Source organism: Nycticebus coucang, chromosome 22 (genome assembly GCF_027406575.1).
Source record: "Nycticebus coucang isolate mNycCou1 chromosome 22, mNycCou1.pri, whole genome shotgun sequence".
Classification (NCBI taxonomy): domain Eukaryota; kingdom Metazoa; phylum Chordata; class Mammalia; order Primates; family Lorisidae; genus Nycticebus; species Nycticebus coucang.
The window spans coordinates 11,528,153-11,550,621 of NC_069801.1; the positions used below are offsets into that span (position 1 = coordinate 11,528,153).

General features: G+C 45.6%; 1 pseudogene; it reads right to left on the bottom strand.

Moving 5' to 3' along the window:
* Positions 1-12,740: 12,740 nt before the first annotated feature.
* LOC128574663 (uncharacterized) lies at positions 12,741-13,780 on the bottom strand (annotated as a pseudogene).
* Between the last annotated feature and the right edge of the window lie 8,689 nt (positions 13,781-22,469).

The window sequence follows — 22,469 nt, forward strand, 5'->3', positions numbered from 1 at the left end:
GCCATGATGTCACACGGCTCACAGCAACCTCCAGCTTTCGGGCTTACGCGATTCTCTTGCCTCAGCCTCCCGAGCATTTGGGACTACAGGCGCCCTCTACAACGCCCGACTATTTTTTGGTTGCAGTTTGGCCGAGGCCGGGTTTGAACCCGCTACCCTCGGTATATGGGGCTGATGCCCTACTCACTGAGCCACAGGCGCCACCCCCTTTCCCCTCACTTTTATTAGCCAGAACTTAGGTTCAGATCCCAGTCCTATAATATTTGGGGAGACCATATAGATTTATTTTATATCATGAAAAGAATTAGTGAAGTGTACTTGAGATGTGTTTAATTAGGAAGGAATTAAGGAATCTTCAGCAGAAATATTCATGCATTAAAACTTCATTCTGTTACTTTGAAACATAAATGCACAATTCCAGTACTGTATTTTTCTGGAAATGTAATCTGCAAAAAAAAAAAAAGAAAGAAGAAGAAAGAAGAGGTAACATAACACTCATGTGTTCAGCATTGTAAATATAACTTGAGATTTCATTTATGACACTCACAAACTAATCGACTTAGATGATTTTATGGCTTTTTTTTTTTTTTTGTAGAGACAGAGTCTCACTTTACTGCCCTCGGTAGAGTGCCGTGGCGTCACACAGCTCACAGCAACCTCCAGCTCTTGAGCTTATGTGATTCTCTTGCTCAGCCTCCTGAGCAGCTGGGACTACAGGCGCCCGCCACAACGCCCGGCTATTTTTTTGTTGCAGTTTGGCCGGGGGTGGGTTTGAACCCGCCACCCTCGGTATATTGGGCCGGCGCCCTACTCCCTGAGCCACAGGCGCCGCCCGATTTTATGGACTTTTTATACTTTTGTTTTCTCCTCAGAGACTGGGGTCTCCCTTTGTTGCCCAGGCTGGAGTGCAGTGGCTATTCACAGCTTTGAATACTTTTGACAGTTTTGTATGTGGTTTTTAGAGGCAAACTAAATACACCCTTCAGCTGTATTTTAAGTTCTACATCAGTGATTCTCAGGACATGTGAGAAAAGTCCCACAAAGTAGATATGTCAGAATCCTGTGGAATTCTGGCATTTCAGGGAGACAGAAATGTCAACTGCCAAATGGATCAAGGAGTCATGACCAGTATGAATCAATGTAAATGATGGAAGTACAGTGAGTGCTGGGATAAGGGAAAAGCAGGTGAAGACCTTATTATACTATGTAAGCCAGAGAACAACACTTCATTAGTCATTAAAAAATGTAAACTTGGGGGGGCACCTAGAGCGCCAGCCACATACACCAAAGCTGGCGGGTTCAAATCCATCCAGCTGGGCCTGCCAAGCAGCAAGGACAACCACAACCGAAAACTAGCCGGGCGTTGTGGCAGGTGCCTATAGTCCCAGTTACTTGGGAGGCTGAGGCAAGAGAATCTCTAAAGCCCAAGAGTTGGAGGTTGCTGTGAGCTGTAACGCCACCCATTCTACCCAGGGTGACAGCTTGAGACTCTGTCTCAAAAAAAAAAAAAAAAAAGAAAGGAAAGGAAAGGAAAGGAAGGGAAGAAAGAAAGAGAGAAGGAGAGAAAGAGAGAGAAAGAGAGAGAGAGAGAGAGAGAGAGAGAGAGAGAGAGAGAGAGAGAGAGAGAGAGAGAAAGAAAGAAAGAAAGAAAGAAAGAAAGAAAGAAAGAAAGAAAGAAAGAAAGAAAGAAAGAAAGAAAGAAAGAAAGAAAGAAAGAAAGAAAGAAAGAAAGAAAAAGAAAATGTAAACTTAACCCTAAAATAATGTGAGGCTTGGCTCGGCACCTGTAGCTCAGTGGCTAGGGCACCAGCCATATGCACCGAGGCTGGCGGGTTCGAACCCAGCCTGGGCCTGCCAAACAACAAAGACAACTACAACTAAAAAATAGCCAGGCGTTGTGGCAGCCACCTGTAGTCCCAACTACTTGGTAGGCTGAGGGAGGAGAATCGCTTAAGGCCAAAAGAGCAAAAATGAAAAAAACCCAGCCAGATGCTGTTATGTGTGCCTATAATCCCAGCTAGTTGGGAGGCAGAGGCAGGAAGCTCAATTGAGCCCAGGTGTTTGAGACCAACATGGGGAGAACCCCATCTCTGAAGAAAAAAGAAGCGAAAGAAAGATAAAAGAAAAATACTATAAGCAGCGCCCATAGCTCTGTGGGTAAAACAACAATGACAACTGCAACCAAAAAATAGCCAGGTGTTGATGGGTGCCCATAGTCCCAGGTACTTGAGAGGCTGAGGCAGGAGACTCACTTAAGCCCAAAAGCTGGAGGTTGCTGTGAGCTGTGACATCACGGCACCCTACCGAGGGCGACATAGTGAGAGTCTGTCTCAAAAAAAAAAAAATACTATAACTGGGCATTATCATTCTTTTTTCTTTTTCTTTTTTTTTTTTTTGGAGAGACAGAGTTTCACTTTATGGCCCTCGGTAGAGTGCCGTGGCCTCACACAGCTCACAGCAACCTCCAACTCCTGGGCTTAAGCGATTCTCCTGCCTAAGCCTCCAGAGTAGCTGGGACTACAGGCGCCCGCCACAACACCCGGCTATGTTCTAAAATCTTTAATGAGAGTCCAATGAAGGCTGCAAAGTAATTGGTGATTACTGAGGGGTATGCTTGAATAACCAGGGTGAAGGGCGGCGCCTGTGGCTCATCGGAGTAGGGCACTGGCCCCATATGCCAGAGGTGGCGGATTCAAACCCAGCCCCGGCCAAAAAAAAAAAAAAAGAGAAACCAGGGTGAAGTCTGCTCTGTTGCATCTCTAAGCAGTGCCATGCCTGGCTGAATCACCTGAGACCACGGGTGAGTGTTGATGCTTGTATAAATTACAGGAAAATCTCTGTTAGGATCTTGTCCTACTAACCAAATTCTTCCAACTACTAACCAAATTCCAAGTTCAGAATTTGCATTTTTTTCAAGAGACGGAGTCTTGCTCTATTGCCCAGGCTGGAGTGCAGGACCTACTCACATGTGTGATCATAGCTCACTGCAGCCTCCAACTCCTGGGCTTAAGAGATCCTCCTGTCTCAGCCTCCCAAGTAGCTGGGATTGTAAGGTTGCCACCACTCTCAGCTTAGAATTTTCCGACTTTATAAGAAATAAGTATTCTTTTCCAAATAAATTGTTTATTATTCCCGTCATCTCCTATCTCAGGGCAGATACGAGTCTGGAAGGAGGCCATATCCCGGGAGTGTAACAATTCCTCCAGAAGCCTTGAGGTTGAGTTCCTAGTTCTTGCGCTGATCTAGGAACTTCCTGAAACTGACAGTACTTCCCAACATACTTCAGGGTCTCTGGCATCCTCCCTGCTGAGTTCCACTGTCAGACTTTTGCTAAGATCAGACTCACTGATTTTTTTCTTCAATCCATTTCTTTTTTTTTTTTTTTTGTAGAGACAGAGTCTCACTTTATGGCCCTCGGTAGAGTTCGGTGGCCTCACACAGCTCACAGCAACCTCCAACTCCTGGGTTTAAGCGATTCTCTTGGCTCAGCCTCCCAAGTAGCTGGGACTACAGGCGCCTGCCACAACACCCGGCTATTTTTTTTTTTTTTTTTGGTTGCAGTTTGGCCAGGGCCGGGTTTGAACCCGCCACCCTCGGTATATGGGGCCGGCGCCTTACCGACTGAGCCACAGGCGCCGCCCCTCTTCAATCCATTTCAATCAAGCTTTTGCCTCCTAACTACCAAAACTGCTGTTGTCAAGGTCACTACTGACCTCCACTTGTTAAATACAGCAGTCAAATCTCAGGACTCAACTTTATCTCTGAGCAGCATTCCACACACAGTTCATCACTCACTCTCTTCGTTTTCCTCCCTTGATTTCCTGGACACTCCCTTTTCTGGTTTGCCTACCACCTAACTGGTCCTTCCTACTTAGTCTGCTGTGCAAGTTTCCTTCTCAGACCTCTTAGGGGCAGAGTGCCCCAGGGCTTCCTTGATTCTATTTCCTTCTGTATCAACACTGGTGATCTCATCTAGTTTCAGGCTTTAAATCAGGTTTGTCCATCCTTTTGGCTTCTCTTGGGCACACTGAAAGAAGAGTTCTTTGCGCCACACATTAAATATGCAAGCATTGGGCCAGCACGGTGGCTCACGCCTGTGATCCTAGTACTTTGGGAGGCTGAGGTAGGTAGATTATATGAGCTCAGGAGTTCAAGACCCCCCTGAGCAAGAACGAGACCCCATCTCTATCACAGAACAACTAGCCGGGCATCGTGGCAGGCGCCCGTAGTCCCAGCTACTCGGGAGGCTGAGGCAAGAGGATTTCTTTCTTTCTTTTTTCTTTTTAGAGACAGTCTCACTTTATCACCCTTGGTAGAGTACCATGGCTTCACAGCTCACAGCAACCTCCAGCTTTTGGGCTTAGGCGATTCTCTCACCTCAGCCTCCTGAGTAGCTGGAACTATAGATGCCCACCACAATGCCCGGCTATTTTTTTGTTGCAGTTTGGCTGGGATCGAGTTTGAACCCACCACCCTCAGTGTATGGGGCCGGTGCCCTACCCACTGAGCTAAAGGTGCCACCCTAGCAAGAGGATTTCTTGAGCCTAAGAGTTTGTGGTTGCTGTCACCTATGACCCCATGGCACTCTACCCAGGGCAACAAAGTAAGACTCTGGTCTACAAAAACCAAACCAAACCAAAACAAAACAAAAAACCTACAAACATTAAAGAAAGGTGATGAACAACAACAAAAAAGGTTCATTAATAATTTTTGTGATATCTACCACCACAGATTGAACAAAAATGTCCTTATATAATAATCCTAATTATGCAGCACTCTGTTGGGAGAGCCTTAAAATTGTTAAGTAGGTCCTAAGTTTGTGATCATTAATACAGAAAATGTACATATCTAAAACATCTTTGGGTTTGAACCTGCCACCTCCAGTATATGGGGCCGGCACCCTACTCCTTGAACCACAGTGCCACCCAACAAAGTGTCGTATTTTTCATTTTTTGAGATAATCTTACTTTGCAGCCCTCGGTAGAGTGCTGTGGCATCATAGCTCACAGCAACCTCAAATTCTTGGGCTCAAGTGATTCTCCTGTCCAGCCTCCTAAGTAGCTGCGCCCACCAAAACACCCAGCTATTTTTTTAGAGACAGGGGTCACACTTTGCTTAGGCTGGTCTTGAACCTGTGAGCTCAGGTAATTCACCTGCCTCGGCCTCCCAGAGTGGTAGGATTACAGGCTGGTCTTTTTTTTTTGAGACAGAGTCTTACTTTGTCACCCTCAGTAGAGTGCTGTAGAATCACAGCTCACAGCAACCTCCACCTCCTGAGCTTAGGCGATTCTCTTGCCTCAGCCTCCTGAGTAGCTGGGACTACAGGTGCCCGCCACAATGCCCGGCTACTTTTTTGTTGCAGTTTGGCCAGGGCTGGGTTTGAACCTGCCACCCTCAGTATCCTGCACCCTACAGGAGCCACAGGCCCCGCCCATCTCAGGCTGGTCTCCAACTCATGAGCTCAAGCAATCCACCCACCTCAGCCCCTCAGATGCTAGTATTACAGATGTGAGCCATGTCACCCTGCCTATTTGTGTCTTTTACAGGCACTAAATAAGCCATTTCTTCAGTGACTTTATTTATTTATTTTTTTGTAGAGACAGAGTCTCACTGTACCGCCCTCAGGTAGAGTGCCGTGGCGTCACACAGCTCACAGCAACCTCTAACTCTTGGGCTTACACAATTCTCTTGCCTCAGCCTCCCGAGCAGCTGGGACTACAGGCGCCCGCCACAAGGCCTGGCTATTTTTCGGTTGCAGTTTGGCCGGGGCTGGGTTTGAACCTGCCACCCTCGGCATATGGGGCCGGCGCCCTACTCACTGAGCCACAGGCGCTGCCCTCTTCAGTGGCTTTAGATTCATCATCAATGCCTCTAATAAAAATGGCAAGTTGAGCCGCGTTTGTAGCCTCAGTGCCGTCATCCTTCCCTAAAGCCTAAATTTGAAAGTTAGCAGCTTTACTCTTCAAATTTCTTTCAATAGATTTTCAAATTTCTTCAGTGTGCCTGGCTATAGTCTGATAAAACAACCTGATTTTAGAAATATATCCCTTTTGGGCGGCGCCTGTGGCTCAAGGAGTAGGGCGCCGGTCCCATATGCGGAGGTGGCAGGTTCAAACCTAGCCCTGGCCAAAATCCAAAAAAAAAAAAAAAAAAAAAGAAATATATCCCTTTTATGGGGGGCACTGGCCCCATATACCAACGGTGGCAGGTTTAAACTGCAACAAAAAAAATAGCTGGGCGTTGTGGCAGGTGCCTGTATCCCAGCTACTCGGGAGGCTGAGGCAAGAGAATCCCCTAAGCCCAAGAGCTGGAGGTTGCTGTGAGCTGTGATGCCACAGCACTATACCGAGGGCAACAAAGTGAGACTCTGTCTTTAAAAAAAAAAAAAGAAAGAAAGAAATTACTGTAAATTACTGATCACTGTAAACGTGTTTATTTTTGTGCCATCCTTTCCATACATTGCTTAATAAACTTACGATCAGTAAATGGTTTTGATTTTTTGTTATTAAATTTGCTACTGCATAAGTAGCTTTTACAATGGAATCTGTTTGAGTTGTAACTTAAAAAAATTTTTTTGTGGGGGCAAGACATGATTGCAAGAGGGACTTTGCCTAACAATTGCAATCAGTGTAACCTGGCTTATTGTACCCTCAATGAACCCCAACAATAAAAAAAAAAATTTTTTTTTTGTTGAGCAGACTTTTAGTTCATGTATTTTGTCCTTATGACACAATCCTTCATACGCATCAAATTTGACAGCATATTTTTGCAAACAATGCCTTTTCAAATTACCGTCTTTGAAAACTTGCACAAATTCCATACAAATTAAGGAGAGTGCCTTACTATTTGCCTTGACAAAAAAATAGTAATCTGTCCAGTTGTCACTGAACAATCTTCCTTCATCTCTGGTTTTTCTTTTTGGGGGTTCTCTTTTGAGACATTATAGAAGCCATGCTGGAATTAAAAAAAAATAATAGATAAGGAAGGCTATATTTACTGTTTTTTTTTTTTTTTTTTTTTTTGAGAGAGAATGTCTCACACTGTCACCCTCGGTAGAGTGCTCTGGCGTCATAGCTCACAGCAACCTCAAACTCTTGGGCTCAAATGATCCTCTTGCTTCAGCCTCTGAGTAGCTGGGACTACAGGTGCTAGCTACAACACCTGGCTATTTTTAGACACAGGGTCACATTTTTTGCTCATGCTGGTCTCAAACTCCTAACCTCAGGTGTTCCAACTGCCTCGGCCTCCCAGTGTGCTAGGATACAGGTGTGATCCACTGTGCCTGGCCTATATTTACTTTTATTAATGAAAATTGACAGGAAAATACAGAGCAAGGATTGGGCCCTTCTGCATCTCGGCTGCTGATGTAGGACGAGGCAGAGGGCTGACTGTAAAGCATAGCTGTGGTGTATGAGGTGCCACAAGGTGTGGAAGTGCCCTCAATAATCTAGGAAGAATGCTCACTGACTTCTAAATAACATTAAACACCTAACACTGTGATGATAGGTTGAGGCTGGCCTGGTGGTTAACACCTATAATCCTAGCAATGTCTGAAATGTTAATAATCATTGCCTTGTCAAAAATCAGCAGGAGCACAAGTAACATCTGATGGTGTCAATTGGACTGCCCTTGGAAGACCAAATACTAGAAGCCAAAGACCGCTGTAAAGCGTGTTTATTTTTGTGACATTATTAACGTGATGTTGTCATCTATAAAGTTTATGTTCGAGAGCCTCACAATCGAGTTCTACCCCAAAAAAATTACACAAAAAATCTCATCATGTTTTAAGGAAGTGTATAATTTCTGTGTTGGGCCACATTGATAGCCATCCTGGGCAGCATCATACAATCCAGGGACTAAGGGTTGGACACTCCTGCATTAAATGCTATCTTTAGGCTGACAACTCCCCAAACCATACATTCAGAAATATATATGGGCAGTGCCTGTGGCACAAAGGAGTAGAGTGCTAGTCCCATATACCAGAGGTGGCAGGTTCAAACCAGTCCCTGGCCAAAAACTGCAAAAAACAAACAAACAAAATATATATACATATATATACACAAGTACGTGTGTGATATATATAATTATACATTAGATGTATGTAAATATTTCGTACATAATATTCAGAGGACATGTATAAAAATATACATTTCTTGGTTGGATGTGGTGGCTTGCACCTGTATTCCCAGCAACTCAGAAGGCTAAAGCAGGTAGAGTACCTAGGACTACAGGCATGGTGCACTCTGCCCAGCTAATTCAAAATAAAATTTGATAAAATTAGCTACGAGGGTGGCGCCTGTGGCTCAGTGAGTAGGGCGCCGGCCCCATATACCGAGGGTGGCGGGTTCAAACCCAGCCCGGCTGAACTGCAACCAAACAATAGCCGGGCGTTGTGGCGGGTGCCTGTAATCCCAGCTGCTCGGGAGGCTGAGGCAGGAGAATCGCAGAAGCCCAAGAGCTAGAGGTTGCTGTGAGTCCTGTGACATCATGGCACTCTACTGAAGGCGGTAAAGTGAGACTCTGTCTCTACAAAAAAAAAAAAAAAAATTAGCTACGAATTGTGATAGGTGTCTGTTGTTCCACTTATGCAGGAGGCTGATGCAGGAGGATAGTTTGAACCCAGGAGTTTGAGGTTGCTGTGAGCTAGGCTGACACCATGGCACTCTACCCAGGGTGACAGAGTGAGACTGTCTCAAAAACAAAAACACCCCAAAAGACCATGATGGCAAGTCAAAATGATAAATTTGCAGGATTGTCATTGTTTCATATAATATGCAGAATTGTCAAGATAGAAATTTGCTTCAGGGACAACCATTTGTACTCTGGCACAACAAAAAAATGTTGGGTGTCCCAGGGTACCCAGGAGTACTTTTTACTTTTATAGATGTTTCTGTTTTTCTAAGCACACTGTTGGCTGCAAGGATTTGTTCCTTAAATTCCAACACTTCTGAAGTGCAGAGAAGCATTTTACAACCAACTCTGTCAATGTTTTGTGGCAAAGGAGAAAAACTCTTACAGCACGTGGCAGCGCTAAGTGCTGCCAACAATATTTTAAAGGACTTCCCATATCACTTAAGTCTCATGTATCTTTACCAGGAAAGGGTTATCTTTTTTTTTGCATTTTTTTTGACTGGGGCTGGGTTTGAACCTGCCACCTCAGGTATATGGGGCCAGCACTCCATTCCTCTGAGCCACAGGCACTGTCCGGAAAGGGTTATCTTTACCATCATTGTTTTAAATTCTCTCCTGTGCCAGATTTTGGCAAGAAAAGCTGTCCTTTCCTGGAACAATGGATAGAGAGATTTAGCATTTCTATTGTTCAGAAAAGCAGCACACAACCTTCACTGAATGCAAAAAAAAAAAGAAATAATAAAACTTAAAAAAAAAAAAAATGCAAAGGCCTGGGCCAAAGGGGCCCAGCACATACTTTGTCTATTCTGCAATGGCTGTCTTAAAGATCTGGGTGTAATCAAAGGTTTTGCTTAACACCTACCCTCTTTTATGCAACACAAATGTGGTACGAATTAATTCAGATAACCTCATTTTAAAAATAAGAAAAACTGCAAGAATGGTGAATTGGCTATTTTGGAATTCACTGCCTTGTGGGCCTTGATAAACGCAAGTTAAACCTAGGACTATACATAGGCCTTTTCACTCTCGGGAGCAGATCATGAGATGATGGTGACTCAAAACGTGTTTATTTGGACATCTGAGCATAAAGTTCACCTGTTCAACAGTGTGATTTAAAATGTTTATTTGAATATGGGTTTCTTCATATTTAAAGTTCACCTGTTCAACAGTGTGTGCTTCTCACTGTAGGAAGATGGAAAACATTTTGAGGTCAATATTAGCATGGTGGTGGGAGGTGATCCCTATGTCTCTGTGCAAATGTACGTCATTTCATACAACTCTCGTAAGGAAGATAGGGATCTCAACACTGCCAATACCACCTGCACTTTAAGAAAATACAACTGACATGATTTTTGTACACAAAAGGATTTGCTTTTTGGGTTAAATGTAATAGTTAAAGATATGAAGTGTTTTTATAAATAAAAATAAACCCTAGGGGCTTGGCACCTGTAGCTCAAGCAGGTAAGACGCCAGCCACATACATAGGAGCTGGTGGGTTCAGTCCGGCTCAGGCCTGCCAAACCACCACCACAGCTACAACCAAAAAGTAGCTGGGTGTTGTGGCGGGCACCTGTAGTCCCAGTTACTTGGGAGGCTGAGGCAAGAGAATCGTTTAAGCCCAAGAGTTGGAGGTTACTGTGAGCTGTGACGCCACAGTACTCTATACACAGCAACAGCTTGAGGCTCTGTCTCAAAAACAAACAAACAAAAAAAAAAACCCCTAGGAATTAGGATTGTTCAAATATGGGTATCTTTCTAGTCTGCACAAAGAAGTGCTGGGCAATCATTTCCTGGATTTCAACTGCTCCACTACTTACCAGCATGTTATTTTGCCTGAGTTATTAGAATACTGTAAAATGTCCTAATTCCCAACAAAACTAATAGTTTCATACTATTTCACTTTGGTTACACATAACCAAAATAGCAATAGAACAAAAACAGCATTAAAAAATACTTGAGGCCAGGCATGGAGTTGGACGGTAATTCTACCACTCTGGGTGGCCTAAGGGGTGGATCCCCTGAACTCAGGAGTTTGAGACCAGTCTGAGCAAGAGTCAGATCCCATCTCTATTAAAAAAAAAAAAAACTAGCTGGGTGTTGTGTGCCAGTAGTCCTAGCTACTCAGGAGATGGAGGCAAGAGGAACTCCCCAGCCTGAGTCTGAGGTTGCTGTGAGCTACAATGACGCCATGGCACTCTACTCAGGGCAACAAAGACAGAGTGGTACAAAAAAAAACAAAAACAGGCAGTGCCCATAGCTCAGTGGGTAGGACAGCGGCCACATGGGGTTTGAACCAGCCGGCTAAAGCAATAACGACAAACGAAATAACAAAGAAAAGAAAATAGCCGGGCATTGTGGCCGAAGCCTGTAGTTCCAGCTACTTGGGAGGCTGAGGGAAGAGAATTGCTTAAGCCCAGGAGCTGGAGGTTGCTGGGAGCTGAGATTCCACAGCACTCTACCGAGGACGACATAGTGAGACTAAGAGTCTCTTTAAAAAAAAAAAAAACAAAAAAACACCTTAACATGCTTGTAAGCTTTCAGTGCCAAAAGGAAGTACAGTAGTTCATTTCAAAAGATTTACAGCATGTTGAGATACTGGGTAAAAATTTAAAGCTCTAAGCAGCGCTTTTAATCACAGTAGACTAAAAATTCAGAACCCAAAAACCTCTTCCCAGATATTTTTCGTCTGGACGCCACCAAATCCTGATCGGTTCCCTGTAACAACAAACCTTTTGATCCTATCATTATGAGCCTTACTCTCAATTACAGAAACAGATAACCAACCTCCTTTAGTTGTACATAGCAACTAGAAACAAAAACTACCACCTACTGCGGTTGAGATGCCAATAGACCTGAGCCAAAAGGGGCAGGCTCCTCCCTTTTGAACCCTGGCTCCGTGAAAAACAAACTTACACCACTAAACAAACAAAAAAAAAACCCCAAACCTCGCACAGAAAGCAAAGCTGGAACACCGATTTAGCAGTATTCCTCTAGAACTTCCTGGCTTTGTTGATTTGAGGCACAAATTAAACACCAAATTAACATTAAAACACCAAGACTCACATTGAAACGTTTTTCCTGAAATAAGAATAACGCTGGAAGGCACACAATATTTTATTGAGTCTGGTGTTATTTACATACTCATAAAAGACTTGAAAAAGTTAAATGGAAGATGTTCCCAACAGCCAGAATTGAGATACTCCGATCCATTGTTCAAGTTCAGGGCTCGGACATACATAATCGGCTATAAAAGCTAATCCGAAAATAGTTGCGCAGTGCGTGCTTAACGGCCGGCCAATGAGAAACGACGTCTCATTCGCCTACGCCTCTCAGCACCTCAAAGGGACACCGCCTTTTGTTTTTCCATCTCTTTAAAGAGGCCGCCCGCTCCGCTGCGGGCTTCGGCACCTTTGTTGTTAGGTCTCCCCGCGGAGCGCCACCGCAGCTCGAGGCCCGGCCTGCTGGCGGGCTCCCGGCAGCTCCGAGGACAGGGTTCCAAAAGCAACTTCCCACGGCCGCGTTCCGAACACTCCCTCCGCGCCGCGAGGGTGGGGCGAGAAGTCCCGCTCACAAAGGGCAGGAAAGGTCTGCGACCTTGCGTACGCCGGGCGGCGGCCTCTCAAGGGTCACGCGCCGCAGCCGCGCGCGCCCAGCCCGCCTCCGAGGCGCTGGGTGGCCGAGCCCAGGGCCTGGGGAGAACAAAGGGGACGCGCTCGCCCGCAGCTCCGGGGGGAGCAGCCCGCGCGCGCCTCCGCCCCCCGCGGCCGCGCGAAATGGCGGCGGCCGCGCCACAAAATGGCAGCCGGCCCGGCCGAGAGCGGACGGGAGGGGCCCTGCGAGGCGCCCCCGACCCTTCCCCGGCATGTTAACGCCAGCGCCAGCGTTGTCCTGAGCGTCGTCGGGAGCCCGGGTCCTCTGCATCCTCGGGCGTGCTCCACCCGGCGCCCACGCCACCGGCAGGACCGGCGGTCTCTGCTCTTAGGCTGCCCCCATTCTTCGAGGGGCTTTTGCTTAAAGGGGTGACAAGTGGAAGGAGCTGAGCAGCGTCGTCCAGGATGCCCCTCCGGCCCGGAGGCTGGGGGGAGAGCCCTTTTGCTACGGTTTCCATGAACTCGCGGCGTTAGCTCCAGGTCACCAAAGTGAAAAACACGCGGGGGAGTGACCACAAAACCCCCTGAATGAGGGGAAATCGAGGAAAAAGCGGCCAGAGACCGCTCTCGCGAATGCTTCGGCAGCCACGTTGCATCCTAATGTACTGAGCCCACTCCAGCCCGCGTCCCGGGGCCCACGCGTGTTCAGGCAGCTCCGGAGGGCGGATCGCGGCTCCCATTCCACCTTGTAAACATCCAGTGAGCGCTTTAGGGTTTTCACCGCTAGCCCTCTCCCCTCTCCCTGTGCTGCGCGGTCTCGGGAGCCGGGCACAGGCAGAGGAAGGAGCAGCTGCTGCGATCCCCGAGCTTTTCCCCTGGCGTGAGGGTCTCAGTGGGCTTTGCTTTGGCCATGGTTCGGTGGTTGGAAGCAGGGCGGAGACGGTAGGTTTTGGATCTTTCGCCTTCTCTCAAATGGCTGCTTTCTTCCGCGCCCCACCCCCAGCTTCCTTTTGGCTCCGTCTTTCCAGAAACTTCTCTGGGAAACTCAGCAAAAAAAACCCAGGCTCCGGCAACGCCTCCCAAAGCGCATGCGCACATGGCGGAACACGCGGGGCGCGCGTGTGCGAGCCTGAGTGTGAGAGTTGTACGTGAACGCGCACGCGCTCGCCGTGCGGGGGCGGTTCTCTCTCACAAGGAGGGGAACAGGTTTTCCCCTCCCCCAACGTTCCGTCGTTGCGCAAGCGCGTTGGGGGTGGCCCCCCCTTCTCTGGCTTTTAAGGGGGGGGGTTAGTGCTAAGTGCGCTAGTCGTGCTCCGCGCGTGTGCGTACTTCTGCTTGTGTTGCATTTTCTTCGCTGCTTGTGTTAGCCTCTTTGAAATGAGTATGTGCAGCTTGCTTATGTCCTGCCTTGTCTCCTCAAATTTCACTCGTGACAACTGTAGCCTTTTGTGGGGTTATCGATTCTGTATCATAAGTTCGCTGGACATTAGTCTTCCCTTTGTGCCCAGGGGCTGAAGTTGGATTCTGGCTGGCTTCACTTCCACCCGCGCCTGCGCCATGTTTGGAATTGCTTCTAACTGGATTGGGTCACCATGGAGTGTGGTGGAACCGTTTATAAACTTGGAAAAATAGCCCTAGCTGAAGGACAAAGGCCTGCATGAGTTTTTTGCTCACTAGGCCAAAATAAAGGTGTTCTTTCGTTGGAAGGCGGTCCTTACTGCTCCCCACCACCTTCTACTTAGGGCGGTGGGGCTGGCGGCTAGGCTCGTCCAGGGTGTGAAGATATGGGCAGAGGGCTTCGGCGAACAGCTGCGGTCCCCCCTGCAGAATTGAGCTTGGACGTGGTCACCATAGAGACTGCGCTTATTCTTTGCTAGGTGCCTCCCCTCCCCCCTTTCCTTTACAATTGTAGAAATTATTGCTAAGTTGTGGGCACCTAAAAATACAAAAAGAAAATATAGAAAAACAACAACAACCCCCCCCCCCATCACTCTTTACTCATGTAACCCACTTGTATCTAACCCTGTGTGTGCCCTACAGCTAGATTCCTTGACCGGGATGCTGCTTGCTGCTTCCTCCGGTCTGGGGAAGGGCCAGGCTTCCTCGTGAAGTACCGTGGTTTCCCTGGTGAAGTAATTGTCTTGTGACGCACCTTCAGATTCCTGTAGGCGCAAGGTTTTAAAATTGAGCTTGTTCATTTAAAAGCACATTGAGAGTTCTTAAAAGACGGAGGAGGTAGTTGTGATCATGGCCTTTTAGGGTCGCGAGCCCCGCGCCAGCCAACCCTGCAGCTCCTGGGCGGGTTCTTACTGGACAGCAGGTGCACAACTGACCACGCGGACGCTGGGGTCACTCCAGGGCAACTTTGGGCGGAGCCACTCTGTGAGTCCTAACAAAGGAAGAGCTTGCTTCCGGTGGGAATTTTGAGTTGGTGCTAGATTCTTGCCAGGAACTCTCAGTATATGAAATCTATCTAGAAGGAATTGAAGTTCTAGCGAGTAATAGAATTACCCCGTTAACAAAGCTACAATTGGAAGCTTGGAAATAACCAGATCGAGTGTCCTTTGAATTCCCAGAATTTTTGTTATGGTTTCTGTCTTAATATAAATTATGGGTCAGGTGTAGCTCACGCCTGTAATCCTAGCCCTTTGGGAGGCCAAGGCAGGAGGATCACTTCAGGTCAAGAGTCTAAGACCAGCCTGAGCAACACAGGGAGACCCACTTTCTCTACAAAACAAAAAACCTGTCTGTTACACCTTTTGGATGCAGGACATAGCTACAAGAGGACTGTACCTAACAAATTAAAATATTGTGATTTGGTTGTTTGTACCCTCACATTAACCTGAAATAAAACAACAACAAAAAAACACAGAATAATTGAGGTGGGCATGGTAGTGTGAGCCTGTGGTCCCAGGTACTCAGGGGGCTCACAACAGAAAGATCACTTAAACTTAGGAGCTTGAGATCATGCCACCGGTCTCATGTCCTGGCAACAAAGCAAGACCCTGTCTCCCAAGAAACACACACGGAACACACACACACACATATGCACAGATTGTCTGGCAAGTATCCAGTCCTGTAATACGAGAAATAGAAAAACATATAGCTGGATACTTATTTTGGGACAGTCTTCATAGATACACATATGTATGTATGCATTATGGCTAATAGGGTCTTTAAAATCAGAATTCCTGTTATAATGATAAGAAAACTAAGTCGAGGAAGAAAATTTTGAGTCTGTACATCTTATAATTTATTATTTATTTATTTTGAGACAGAGTCTGACTGTGTTGCCCTCAGCAGAGTGCAATGGCATCACAGCTCACAGCAACTTCAAACTCTTAAGCTTAAATGATTCTCTTCCCTCAGCCTCCCAAGTAGCTGGGACTACAGGCACCTGCCACAAGGCCCAGCTATTTTTTGTTGTAGTTGTCATTGTTGTTTAGCAGGCCTGGGCCAGGTTCAAACCCACCAGCCTGGTGTATGTGGTCTGCATTCTAACCACTGAGCTATGGGTGCTGAGCCCATCTTATAATTTAAAAGAAGCATATAAATGTTGTTACGTGGTAGTTATTAAGATTGCTGGAAACTGAGGGGAACACTATGTTTGAAGTTGAGAACTTCAGGAAGGACAAAAGTATCCTAGTTTAAATCCCTTTTCAGGTGAAAATTTTAAAAGTGAAAGGTTTGTGTGCTTGGGTGTGTATTAAAGTTATCTTTTTTTTTTTTTTTTTTGCAGTCTTTAGCTGGGGCTGCATTATGAACCTGCCACCTCCGGTATATGAGGCTGGTGTCCTACTCCTTTGAGCCACAGTTGCTGCCCTATTAAAGTTATCTTTCAGGGGCCAGGCTCATACCTGTAATCCAAGACGGGAAGATCCCCTGAATTCAGGAGTTTGAGACCAGCCTTAGCAAGAGGTGGATGCTGAGCAAGAGTGAGACCCCATCTCTAAAAATAATAATAATAATGATAGCCAGACATTGTGGTGGGTGCCTGTAGTCACAGGCTTAAAATAGAAAAAACAAAAAAAAACAAAAAACAAACTAGATGGCATTGTGGTGGGTCGCCTGCTGTGAGCTATGTTGCCATGGCACTCCACCCAGGGTAACAGAGTGAGACTCTGTCTCAAAAAAAAAAATAAAATGTCATTCCTCTGTATTTTCTAACTATGTTATGTATTGCTTTTTTTTTTTTTTTTTTTGAGACAGTTTCACTCTGTTACCCTGGGTGGAGTGCCATGGTGTCATAGCTCACAGCAACCTCAGACTCTTGAACTCAAGTGATTCTCTTACCTCAGCCTCCCAAGTAGCTGTGACTACAGGCACCCACCACTATGTCTGGCTATTATTATTATTATGTTTTTTTTAGAGATGGGGTCTCACTCTTGCTTAGGTTGGCCTTGAACCTGTGAGCTCGGGGCAATCTACCTGCTTTGGCCTCCCAGAGTACTAGGATTATAAGTGTGAGCCACTGTGCCTGGCCACTGAAGAATGACATTTAAAAAAAAAATTCAAATTCTACCATATAGACATTAACCATGATTAACCTTTGCAAATATCCTTCCAGTTTATTTTTCATTCAATTCCACATATATTAGTAAATTGCATTAAGAATTCTAAGTATTAGGTATCCTACCAGTATCTTTTTATAGAAGGAAAAAGTTACTTCTAGCAACTTTCTAGACTTAAAATAAAGGTGGGGTGGCACCTGTGGCTCAGTGAATAGGGCACCAGCTCCATATACCGAGGGTGGCGGGTTGGAACCCAGCCCTGGCCAAACTGCAACAACAAAAAAATAGCCGGGTATTGTGGCAGGCACCTGTGGTCCCAGCTACTCGGTAGGCTGAGGCAGGTAGATTGCCTGGGCTTAGGAGTTTGAGACCAGCCTGAGCCAGAGTGAGACCCTGTCTCTAAAAATAAAATAGCTGGGCAGGCTCAGCGTCTGTGGCTCAAGCAGCTAAGGTGCCAGCCTCATCACCTGAGCTGGCGGGTTCGAATCCAGCCTGGGCTGCCAAACAACAATGACGGCTGCAACAACAACAACAAAAAAATAGCCAGGTGTTGTGGCGGGCGCTTGTAGTCCCAGCTACTTGGGAGGCTGAGGCAGGAGAATCGCCTAAGCCCAGGAGTTGGAGGTTGCTGTGAGCTGTGTGAGGCCACGGCACTCTACCGAGGGCCATAAAGTGAGACTCTGTCTCTACAAAAAAAAAAAAAAAAAAAAAAAATAGCCAGGTGTTGTGGCCGGCGCCTGTAGTTGCAGCTACTTGGGAGGCGGAGGCAGGAGAATCGCTTGAGCCCAGGAGTTGGAGGTTGCTGTGAGCTCTGATGCCACGGCACTGTACCCAGCTCGACAGCTTGAGGCTCTGTCTCAAAAAAAAAAAAAAAATAGCTAGGCGCCTGTAGTCCCAGCTACTTGGGAGGCTGAGGCAAGAGAATCTTTGAACCCAAAGTTGCTGCGAGCTATGATGCTAAAGCACTCTACCAGGGCAACAAAGTGAGACTCTGTCTCAAAAAAAATAAATAAATAAATAAAAAACAAAAACAAGAAATGCTTCTATTGTACGTGAATGTTTTTTCCGGAAACAGCTTCATTTTAGTAGCTTGGGACCTGCTTTGTAACCAGATGCTTGTTAAATATCTAGTAGTTCTTCTGTCCTCCTAGCAAATGGTGATATTAATTCATCTGTTCTAGTGGCTAAGTTGTAAAGCCTGACTCTGAGACTGGTATGCTTTCCTCATCTGAGTTTGCATTACGCATGACTGAACTCTTTGAGCATGTCTAGCATGCTAAATAGAGCAGCTCCTCACAGTGTGAAAATCAGACCTGATTGAAAACAAATCTATTCTAATTCCCCTTTGCTAATGGCTCTGCTTTAATGTCACCTTTCTGAATTATCCTTGACATACAAATGAGGAAACACCGTCCATTTATCGTAGATAAATCACAGCCTACTTTTTGATCTTTTCAATAAGCATCAATTATTAATTGTTAAGATAAACAAAAAAATCATCGGAATAAAAGAGTGGGTTGGTTGCTTGTCTATTGAAAACATACAAGGATATGTGATTTAAAGAAGTTCTGGCCCTGTAAACATTTGTAACAAGAATAGAAATAGCGGGCGGCACCTGTGGCTCAAGGAGTAGGGCGCTGGTCCCATATTCCGGAGGTGGCGGGTTCAAACCCAGCCCCGGCCAAAAACCACAAAAAAAAAAAAAAAAAGGATAGAAATAGGGAAAAGCTTTCCAGTGTTTCCTAATGCATTGTCAGCAAAAATGAAAAGCACTGAGAAAATCAAACAGTTGATTTGTGCCTGTTCAAAGGGCATGTACTTTTTGGGTTTGTTATTAAGAGCTTTTGCAATTGAAAAGGTCAGCAAAAACAAAAAACAAAAAGGCAAGGGACTGAATGCTTGACATGCAATTGCTGCATATCGATTTGACCACGGGACTTGGCTATAATCTCTGTAATCATGAAAATGTTATATATTGATAATGTAGTGTTATTTCAACTAATGCTTGCTTTTGCTATCGATGTGAAATTAACTGCAAACTTAATGGTATTCATGAAGTTTATATAGTGTGTTACTCCCAAACACTTTATATTTTCTCAATTGTTACTTTTAGCAGCCTTACTAGATGGAAAAAGCAGATGGTTTTATCCTCATTTTGTAGATCAGAAAATTGAGACTCTGTGGATTTCATTGATTTGCTTAGGCCATATAAAGCCAGGTATAAAATTAGAACAGGAATTTTTGACTCTTAATATAGAGCTTCCACTACACTCTAATTCACACCATCAGTATTTTTCAGTGTCTCCCAAAGTTCAAGGTCAAATAGTGTTTGTTATGCTGAAAGAATCTGTAAGGAACATAGACATTACTTTTAACTCAGAGATATTATTAAGTTGCTTTTTTAATAGATATTTTAAAATTTCAAAATATTAAGTGAGTACAAATGTTTTTGGTTACCTAGATCACTTTTTTTTTTTTTTGTAGAGATAGAGTCTCACTTTATGGCCCTCATTAGAATGCCATGGTATCACACTGCTCACAGCAACCCCCAACTTCTGGGTTTAGGCAATTGTCTTGCCTCAGCCTCCCAAGTAGCTGGGATTACAGGCGTCCACTACAACGCCTGGCTATTTTTTTGTTGCAGTTGTCATTGTTGATTTTAGCTGGCCCCTGGCTGGGTTTGAACCCACCAGCCTTGGTGTATGAGGCTGACACCCTACCCTTGCTTACAGCAACCTCCAGCTCTTGGGCTTAGGTGATTCTCTTGCCTCAGCCTCCGGAGTAGTGAATAGCTGGGATCACAGGTACCCACCACAATGCCTGGCTATGTTTTTCTTGCAGTTTGGCCGGGGCCCTGTTTGTACCTGCCACCCTCAGTACATGGGGCCAATGCCCTACTCTGAGCCACAGGCACCTCCCGACTTTTTTTAATTGAAACAGAGTCTTAGTTTGTCACCCTGGGTAGAGTGCTGTAGTGTCATAGCTCACAGGGACCTCAAAGTCTTGGGCTCAATTGATTCTCTTGCCTAGGTCTCCCTAGCTAGTAGCTGGGAGTACAGGCACCTGCCACAATGCCCAGCTATTTTATTTTATTTATTTGTCTAGCAAATGTTTGAGTCACAGCAATAAGTGTGCCCATCACTCAAATAGTGTTCATTGTACCTGTTAGGTAGGTTTTCACCTATTGCCTCTTGCCTCTCACCCCCGAGATACTAAGTTTTGTAGGAACGAGTAAAATTCCCATCTGAATTGCTCTTTTTAACCCAACATCTATCTGTGAACTATTTTTCCTTCAATGAATTTGTTTATTTGAAATTACATAATGGGCGGCGCCTGTGGCTCAAAGCAGTAGGGCGCTGGCCCCATATACCAGAGGTGGTGGGTTCAAATCCAGCCCCGGCCAAAAACTGCAAAAAAAAAAAATTACAGTAACGTTATTATTTATTTATTTATTTATTTATTTTTGTAGAGACAGAGTCTCACTGTACTGCTCTCGGGTAGAATGCCGTGGCGTCACACGGCTCACAGCAACCTCTAACTCTTGGGCTTACCTGATTCTCTTGCCTCAGCCTCCCGAGCAGCTGGGACTACAGGGGCCTGCCACAACGCCCGGCTATTTTTTTTGTTTTTGTTGCAGTTTGGCCGGGGCTGGGTTTGAACCCGCCACCTTCGGTACCATAGGAGCACATTAAAAATTTGATTCGAGGGCGGTGCCTGTGGCTCAGTGAGTGGGGCACGGGCCCCATAAACCGAGGGTGGCGGGTTCGGCCCAGCCCCGGCCAAACTGCAACAAAAACATACCAGGCCTTGTGGTGGGCGCCTGTGGTCCCAGCTACTTGGGAGGCTGCGGCAAGAGAATCACCTAAGCCCAAGAGCTGGAGGTTGCTGTAAGCTGTGATACTACAGCACTCTACTGAGGGCGACAAAATAAGACTTTGTCTCTAAAAAAAAGAAAAAAATTTTTTTTGAATCAAAAATAATTGAAATTTGTTTTGTTCATTAAAAGATCTGGGGCGGCGCCTGTGGCTCAGTCGGTAAGGTGCCGGCCCCATGTGCCGAGGGTGGCGGGTTCAAACCCAGCCCCGGCCAAATTGCAACCAAAAAATAGCCGGGCGTTGTGGTGGGTGCCTGTAGTCCCAGCTACTCGGGAGGCTGAGGCAAGAGAATCGCTTAAGCCCAGGAGTTGGAGGTTGCTGTGAGCTGTGTGACGCCACGGCACTCTACCGAGGGCCATAAAGTGAGACTCTGTCTCTACAAAAAAAAAAAAAAGATCTGCATATTTATTTCGCCTGATGTCTGTTGATATTTTATAAGTTGAGAATTTGCTTTTGAGAAGTGTAATTACATTTAAAAACAAAACTGGAGGGATAGCGCCTGTGGCTCAGTGAATAGGGCGCCAGTCCCATATACCGAGGGTGGCTGGTTTGAACCCGGCCCTGTCCAAACTGCACAAAAACAGCCAGGCGTTGTGGTGGGCACCTGTAGTCCCAGCTACTTGAGAGGCAGAGGCAAGTGAATCACTTGCCTCCAAGACTTTGAGGTTGCTGTGAGCTATGATGCTATGAAACTCTACCCAGGGTGACAAAGTGAGACTCTGTCTCAAGAAAACAAACCAAAAGCAAAACAAAACAAAACAAACAAGGCCTGGCTCTGTTACTCATGTCTATAATCTTAGCGCTCTGAGAGGCTGAATGGGTAGATTGCTTGAGTTCAGGAGTTTTGCGACCAGTCTGAGCAAGACCACCTCTTTACTAAAAAAGAAAAAAAAACTAGCCAGGCACTTATAGTCCTAGCTGCTGGGGATGCTGAAGCAAGAGGATTTCCTGATCCTAAAAGTTTGAGGTTGCTGTGAATTGATGATGTCATGGCACTCTACCCAGGGCAACAAACTGAGACTCTGTCTCAAAACAAACAAACAAACAAACAAAAAACCTGAAATGAATACATTTTTTTTTCTTTTGAGACAGAGTCTCACTATGTCTTTCTCGGTAGAGTGCTATGGCATCACAGCTCACAGCAACCTCAAATTCTTGGGTTGAGAATTCAAGAATTCTTGGGTTAGAATTCAAATTCTAACCTCAATTCCTTAAACAATTCTCTTGCCTTAGCCCCCCAAGTAGCTGGGACAATAGGCGCCCATCACAACGCCCGGCTATTTTTTTTGTTGTTGTTGTTTAGCTGGCCTGAGCCTGGTTCGAACTCGCCACCTTGGTGCATGTGGCCGGCGCCATAACCACTATGCTATGGGCACCAGGCCCTGAAATGAATACTTTTTTTTCCTTATCCTTCACTTTAGAAAGGAGAAAAATTAATACTTTTTTTTTTTTCATGGATCTGTCTTATTTTTCTGGTAATGGACTTGATGTCTCCAATTTCTCTCTCTTTTTTTTTTTTGGCTGGGGCTGGGTTTGAACCCACCACCTCTGGTATATGGGGCCGGTGCCCTACTCCTTTGAGCCACAGGCGCCGCCCGAAATATGAATACTTTTTGTACCCACAATTCTGAAAAGTTATTTTGATGAAATTAAGACTTCCAGAGAATCTGAGCATCAGGTGCTATAATATTGATGTTTAATGGAATTTTGAATTGTTAGAGTTTCTCAATTCCATAAATCTCTGGCACAATGATATCATTTTTTTTGAGACAGAGCCTCAAGCTGTCACCCTGGGTACATTGTGTGGCATCACAGCTCACAGCAACCTCTAACTCCTGGGCTCAAGCGATTCTCCTGCCTCT